Source organism: Lolium rigidum, chromosome 2, assembly GCF_022539505.1.
Source record: "Lolium rigidum isolate FL_2022 chromosome 2, APGP_CSIRO_Lrig_0.1, whole genome shotgun sequence".
In the NCBI taxonomy this organism is placed as follows: Eukaryota; Viridiplantae; Streptophyta; class Magnoliopsida; order Poales; family Poaceae; genus Lolium; species Lolium rigidum.
Genome location: NC_061509.1, coordinates 116,125,689 through 116,133,910, shown reverse-complemented (window position 1 = coordinate 116,133,910; position 8,222 = coordinate 116,125,689).

The window sequence follows — 8,222 nt, the reverse complement described above, 5'->3', positions numbered from 1 at the left end:
ACCAACCTACGACAGTGTTATCTCCAACACCCCGCTAGGCTCTATCAAGTCCGTTGGCGTGCAGGAGGGAAAAGATACAGCTGGCTTCCCCAGAACCATTATAGACCTTATGGTCAACGCGATATGTACGGCGCTAGAATCACTGGACGGCATTGGTACTTAATCCTAGGTTAATAAAACCCATGCAATGGAACCTCCACCATATCAACACATACCATGGTTCCATTGCCCACCACATAGTCATATTCATAATTGTAAAATAATATTTTGCTTTTCAATGCAGGAGTGATAAGTATAGTACTTTGCATATAGTTTGATAAAAATAATCAAATGACATGAGCAAGCGATGAACTTGCCTTTCTTGACTGCAAGATTATGCAGGCAAAAGCTTCGATACGTGAGAACTCCAAATTCTGAAATACCATCATTGTCCGGTAAGGACAATGTTTAAAGAAATGGCAAAGATGCTATAATGCATAGTATGAGATGCAATCATCCCGAGCGTAACCTAACCCTGATGATTTAAGATTGGTGAGTTGTGAAGATTTCTTTAGGGTTTGTTGCACTTTTAGGATGGTTCGCAAGCAAGGTTCTTTTTAGGGTTGGTGATATTATAGCATAAACAAGTTATATAATGCATCATAACAATCATACATACAAAGGAATAGTGGTTGTATAACAAATCAAGAGTGGTGGTCAGTTTTAAGTTCTACAGGACATGGTTGATGATTACATAGATTATACTTCAAAAGAATAACTTTTGAAGAACAGGTAATTAAGAAATGATAAGTATAAATAGGAACTATGGCTTTTAGGGTTTACTATTGGATTCATTTAGTTTCTAATAGGTACTAGTTGGTTCTTAAATAGAATGGGTTTATATGTAGCAAGTATTGGCAGGTTCATTACTATGGTTTCTCATAAGCATCATACCAAAGGATGGTTATCAAGATGGTTCTATAAGTTAGCTATTAGGGTTTACTATGGTTTCACATTTTCTTCACTAAGTAACCTCTAATGGCTTCTAAACTAAATGGTTTATTATTTCTTAAATAGGGTTTCGTGGGATAGGAGCATGTTATGTGTATTACTACATAAAACTAGTGTTAGGGTTCATCACTAAGATTCTACTAGGGTTTGATGGTTGAGGTTGATCCTAATGATATGGTATATAGGAGTGATGATCAATGGCACTACTCTAATTAACAAGCTAGGGTTTGCATCTAGGTGGCACTAGTGGATCATATAGGTGTTAACCAAAAATAAAGACATGAAATGATGGTCTCATGTGAATTGTACCTAGTTTTATTTTAGTAGATCATGATCATGCATGCATTTGTCTCTAACTAGGGTTCTATAGGTATAGATGAAGCTTATATATCATATGGGCTAAACCCCTAGGGTTCTATAGGATGAACACACATAAAATAATGGGATCAAGGTTCATGTTTATGTTAGAATTAGGGTTTCCAAATTATGGTACAACTCTACAAATGATAATTGACAAGATAGGTGTGGTTACTATTTATTTTGAAACAAAATTAATAATGGTTTGACATTTTATTCATGTTCACAAGAATTAATAATTAGGGTAACTCATGTTTAGGTTTAATTTAGAAATCAGGTTTAACAATTATTATGAGGTTTTAAATTAATTAACTTGTTAACTAAAGATGTCTAAGTAAACAATTTTTGAATTACCAAAATAATATTAGCCTTTAGTATTTTCTTGATTTATTATCATTTAAATAAAATAGAAAATAGCAATTTGCAAATTAGGGTTTATGAATTATCAATAATATTTAAGTGGATGCAATTATGATAAAGAAAACTAATCTTAACATTTTATTTAGTTACTGAATAGCTCTTATTTGTTTTTGGTGAAACTTAAATAACTATTGAATTCAAATTGTGTTTTAAAAAAATGAAATGGCATAATTAATAAGGTTAAAAATAAGTGAATTTTTACTTTGACACACATTTTATTTTATATTTTATTTGGATAGAGTTTATTTTTGTGAGAATTTTAATATCTTATTTGAATTTTTCTGAGTTGAAATGAATTTTATATGATTTTACAAAGTTTCAGTGATTTTCTAGTTTTTAACTAAATGTAAAATTACTAGATGTACCGATTCACACCTAGCTACTGCTACTGACGAGTGGGACCATTGACTAGCTCAGTTGCCACGTTGGCAACGACCAGTCAACATGCATATGTGACCCCACCGCCACGTTGGCAGCGCCGACGGCTTGACGCCGGCGACCAGTAGACGACGGCGCCGCCGATCTAGAGCCCCCCGGATGCGTGACTGATACCCATCGATTCCCCTTGACCTACTGAGCACGATGGTGGTGGCGGTTTTCCGAGAAGCTCACCGGAGCATCACCGGCAACTAAGTACTACGGTGGCGCACTCCGGCCAAACCTCGAAACGGAGCTACGAGCGATGATATGAGGTGATAAGAGACTCTAAAGAAGCACATGCTCACCCTGAGGATGATGGTGTGCTCGACGGAGGCGTTGATAGTCGAAGACGACGGCAAGGCCATGGATTCCGGCGAACCTGAGCAGAAGGGATCGAGTCGATTGCGCTGATAGGAAGCTCCCCTCCTCGATTCCTTCTACCAGGAGACTCTCTGAGACACGGCGGTGCTGCTCAGCCACCGCCAAGACCCTGGGGTGGCCTCCATTGCCGGCTTTGTGATCGACTCCGGCGAGATGCTATGGAAGAGATCGGGAGATAGAGAGCGAATGCTAGGGACTGGAGTGGCGGAGGTGAACAAGAGGAGCACGGCGATCCTCCTGGTGGTCTTTATAGGGATGGAGGTGGTCGGAAACGACGACGAGTGTCGGCGACGAGCGGTCAAGATACGGCGGTGCTCTCTATTAGGGTTTCTGTGCGGGAATCTTGATGCTCCGACTGGCAGCGGATGCAGATAAAGTTCTCCTCGGCTCTGGAGTGGCTAGTGGTGATGAGGTCTAAGACCCCGTGTGTGGCCCGATCTTGCGGATTGACGTCGAAACCAAAGGGGGAGATGGGAAAACGCGAGGAACACGAAGAACACGGCGATGAACACGAGGAACTCCGAGACTCACGCACGCACACCAACCCGATACACCCGATGCTTACCTCCGTGGCTCGATGGACCACGCCAATAGAATCTCCGTGGAAGAGACACGCGGTAGAATTCCCCGGAGAGAGATTGGGATTGGAGAGGAAGAGCTTGGGGAAGGAGAGAGAGTAACAAGTACTAGAATCTCCTTCAACAAGATCTAAGTCAACAACCAAGGTGCCTTGATTACAGAGGGATGATACCCAAGGGAGACTAAGCTCAAAGTTAGGGTTTGAGTTCAAAACAAGTCTAAAGAGCTAAAGGGGCGTCCTGGGGGTATTTATAGTCTTACAAGGCATCACAGGCCGAAAAGGTAAGTTCGGGCCGAAAAGATAACTTAAGTCGTGCAGGCCGGTCAGGGGGCCGGTCAGACCGGGCCTGTGACCGGGCAGGCCGGTCAGGGGGCCGGTCAGACCGGGCCTGTGACCGGGCGGCCGGTTTCAGACCGGGCCTGGGACCGGGCGGCGACCGGACGAGGCTCCAAGTCCCCTGGATGGCGTCCGGATGTCACGAGCGCAAATCCCGGTTTCGGACCGGGCGGCCCGGTCAGGAGGCCGGTCAGACCGGGCTGTGGACCGGGTGACCCGGTCAGGAGGCCGGTCGGCCGGATTACGGACTCGGCCGTCCATCTTCTCTTCCTTGCGCTCTTCGGGCGACTTCCGGTCCAGCTCCATGTCCATCTTCGCGTCCAGCTGCTCCTCTCCTTCCCTTGACCTTGGCTTGTCCTCCTCTCCGTGGTCTTGATGCTCCTTGTACCTAATGATACATAGCACGTCGGCATGAGGTAGCAATCCGTCCAAAGGTGTACCAAGATCAAGGGTGGTGAGGAGCGAGTTCACCTCATCATGTAGAGCCTTGACTCGGGCTCGTGTCATCGGTCCTCTTGGGGGACTTGTTGGTCTTGGTGTGGAGGTGTCCGAAGGCCACCCCGCATCAAGTGGCGTCCGGCGGCGTTCTTATCCCCGTCGAGGACGTGGCGGAGCTGCGTCGGCTCGCTGTCGAGCGTGGAGAAGAGGAGGAAGACGACGCTCCCCCTTTGTTTTCTGCCAGCGTCGAAGTGGTACCCTGGGCTGGACTGGGCCGTGGAGCTGGCATGGATCGTGGGCTCCTGCTGGGCTTCGACCGGACAGGTAAGTTTTTCCCTCTCTTTCTCTTTTCAAATTTCTGTTTTTATTTTCTGTTTTGAATTTTCTATTTGAATTCAAATTTGAATTCTGTTTTGTTTTGCAGGTTTTAATTGAAATAGAAATGGGTTTTGATATCAATCTCAATTCCTTTTTAATTTAGGAAAAAAATCTGTTTAGATGATTTGGAATTTAGAACATGAGAATGGTGAAAATATTATTAGGTTTAACTAGTGTGCTTAAAAATATTGATTGTTCATATCTATTTTAATTATGGCTAGAGTTTAAAGCAAATGGTAATGAGGATGGAATTGGTTTATGATTTTATGTGGATGATTGTTTCTTAGGGTTTAAGAAGATGGTTTGGATCATCTCTATGATTACTAATCTTGATTCATAAACTTTAGTTTAACTCAATTAAGATAAATCCTATGCTCATTAAATTCAATTCACTTGCTAAGGTGATTCTATTTATAAAATACTATTTCATTTGGTTCACAAAGCAATGTATTTGAATAGCAAAGTGGAACAGGATATTGGTTTCACTCTACTCACCCAAATGGAATTTAGTCTTTAAGTATATAGGGATTGGTTTATACCTGTGATCCATGATACACAAGTTAGGGCTTAATATTTTATGTGGAGTGAATCCCATATGAAATGGTTTAGGGTTTTGCATAAGCTTCATTGAATTGAAATATAAATAGGCATGCATGAGGTATGGCAGGGTTCTATTTATAATTCAAAAGGGATATTTGAATTGGTATTCAAATGTGATCTTAAGGTTTTAGTTGTGATCACTCAAGTGATACACAACCAAGAATTGGAATATGGGCATAAGCTAGGTTATGTTTAATTGACTAGAGTTATTTCTCCTAACTTAGGTAGAAATCTTGTATCAAAGCAATACTAGGATTGTTTCTAGTGTTTGTATAAACAAGATTTAGGTTTAATGCCATTACTCCTCCATACAAGGCATGAGTATTGGTTTGGTTAACCACTAGTGAATTACTTATTATCTCATGAGAACAATGAGATCTATTGGTCACATATATAGGTTTAACTTATTATCCCAATTTATAAGATAAGATCATGCATTAGACATGATCAACTATTCCTCACTAATCTCTCTTTATTGTTCCTCTCATCACATTCACTTAGGTTCTTAGAGTTTATGATCATTACCCAATTTGTAATGATCAAAGTATTAGCCTTATAACAATTCATTAGTGAATCATGGTTCTCTTCTCCAAGATCAAGTATTGGTCCATATACTTGAGTGTGCACATATAGCTTGAGCTCTTTGGAATAGGTAAGGTTTTCTCTAGGGTTTATGATCATTACCAAGGTGTAATGATCACCACACTTGCCTCTCTATAATTACTAAAGAATAGTTCCTTACTAAGTCAATTAGGGTTTAGTACTTGACTTATACTTCTTCTAGCATTACTTACCATCAATAACTTATCTCACTAGGATAGGGTTTGAACTTTAGCCTAGGGTTATACACAATGGATGGTGTACACATATATAAATAATCCTCTCCTCTCTCTGAGGTTTATTGGAAATGAATTGGAATGGACATGATGGAATAGTCAAGGGTTGATAAAGAATGAATAAGAGTGTCATTGACTTGGATCAAGTATTATAGTTGAAAAGATATACCATGTGAATCATGATAAGAATTACTTATTTAGTACAAGACATGGAAAAGATAAGTAAAGAATAATTTCTTAATTAATTGGGTTCTTTGATTTATAATTGAACAATTATTCATGTGTTGTTGTAAGGAATGTCATGTTGATATCTTTTATGAGATCTTGTAGTTGACCCTTACTTAAGGTGTTGTTTGTTGTAAAACTAATTCCATTTGATCTAGCCCATAGATCAAATCATTTCTACCCAAAACAAGGTTTTAGCAAAGATCACAGTGAAGTTTATAGCGCTTGACTTGATGATCTACTTCAATTCCAGCAAGTCAAGTGAAACTTCGATTCATTGTGGTAAGTTTTATTTGAAAGCGCGAAAATTCCCCGGATTTTCTATGGATGAATGCAATGCACACTTTGGTGTTCTCTCATTTTATTGCCTCTAAACCTGGGATATTACATCGATTCACCACTTCCGTTAGTCCGTCCGTTTGCGGATGCGAGGATGACGAAAACAAGAGCTTGACTCCAAACTTTGCCATGAGCGACTTCCATAGATAACTCATAAACTTGACGTCTCGATCCGACACAATGCTTGGCGGTGTTCCGTGTAGGCGAACGACTTCCCTAAAAAACAACGAAACAATGTGTGAAGCATCATCAGCTTTATGGAATGGTATGAAATGAGCCGTTTTAGAGAACCTATCCACTACCACAAATATTGAGTCATGACCATGTTTTGTTCTTGGTAAACCTAGTACCGAGTCCATGCTTATATCCGACCAAGGAGCATATGGAATCGGTAAAGGCATATAAAGACTGTAAGGGTTGGTGTTAGACTTAGCTTGTAAGCATGTGGTGCACCGGTTGCATAGGCGCTCCACATCTCGCTTCATCTTCGGCCAATAGTAATGGGTTGATAACATTGAGAGCGTCTTGTCGCGTCCAAAGTGTCCCATGAGACTACCTCCATGTGACTCTTGAAAAAGCAACTTACGAAGAGAAGACTCGGGTATGCAAATTTTGTTAGCTTTAAACAAGTAGCCATCATGCAAATAGAAATCATCAAATCCTCTGTCAACAGAACACTTTGCAAAGATGGGTCCAAAGAAAATGTCGGAAGTGTAAAGTTCTTTGATCTCCTCAAGACCCAAAACATGAAAGTCCAAGCGGGTGAGCAAAAGGTTATTCTTGCGGGAAAGAGCATCCGCAACCACATTTTTATTTCCCTTTTTGTATTTGATAACATAAGGGAAGGACTCTATAAACTCAACCCACTTAGCATGCCTTTTGTTTAAATTGGTTTGGCATTTCAAATATTTCAAGGATTCATGGCCGGAATGAATGACTAATTCTTTCGGCCAAAGGTAATGTTGCCAAATCTCAAGAACACGAACCAACACATAAAGTTCCTTGTCATATATAGGATAGTTGAGGCATGCGCCGTACAACTTCTCGCTATAGTATGCCACGGGTTTTCCATCTTGCATAAGGACTCCACCAAAACCGAGTCCACTCGCATCACACTCAATCTCGAAAGTTTTTGCAAAGTTTGGAAGAACGAGAAGTGGTGCCTCGGTAAGGCGCTTTTTCAAATCATCGAAAGCATTTTATTTGGCCTTGCCCCACACAACTGGAACATTCTTCTTTGTAATCTCGTTTAAAGGACAAGTAATGGTGCTAAAATCTTTCACGAAACGTAGATAGAAGTGGGCAAGTCCATGGAAATTTCGAACTTGACCAACGGTTGTAGGCGTGGGCCAATTATGGATGGCTTCCACTTTCGTAGAGTCCACTTCGATGCCATTGGCGGAAACAACAAACCTAAGAAAAACAAATTTGTTTTGCGCAAAGGTGCATTTAGGAAGATTGGCAAAGAGTTTCTCGCGGCGTAAGATGCATAAGACTTCTCTCACATGTTGTACATGGTCCTCGAGATTTTTTCTATAAATGAGAATATCATCAAAGTAGACCACCACACTCTTGCCAATGCGCCATGTTCTGGGTTCAGATGCTTGTTTGTCTGAAGCTTTTTAAGTTCATTTCTAGCTATGACAGTAACACCCTGCTATTTTTTAGTTCATTGCTAACTTTAATAGATTGAACATTTTGGTTTGCATTCCCTGCTTTGTAGATCTAGTCATCATAACTTATATCTTGCTCGGTCGTTGTTACAAAATTTATAGCCTGCTACTATTTTGGAAGAAAGACTGCCTTCTTCGTTCAATGAATCTGCATACCACCAAGGGCTATTAAAAAAAAGAAGTCTGAATCCGTGTCTTCTCTGCCATTTGATTTCCTTCACCACTAGCACTAGCCCCGCCAGCTACTAG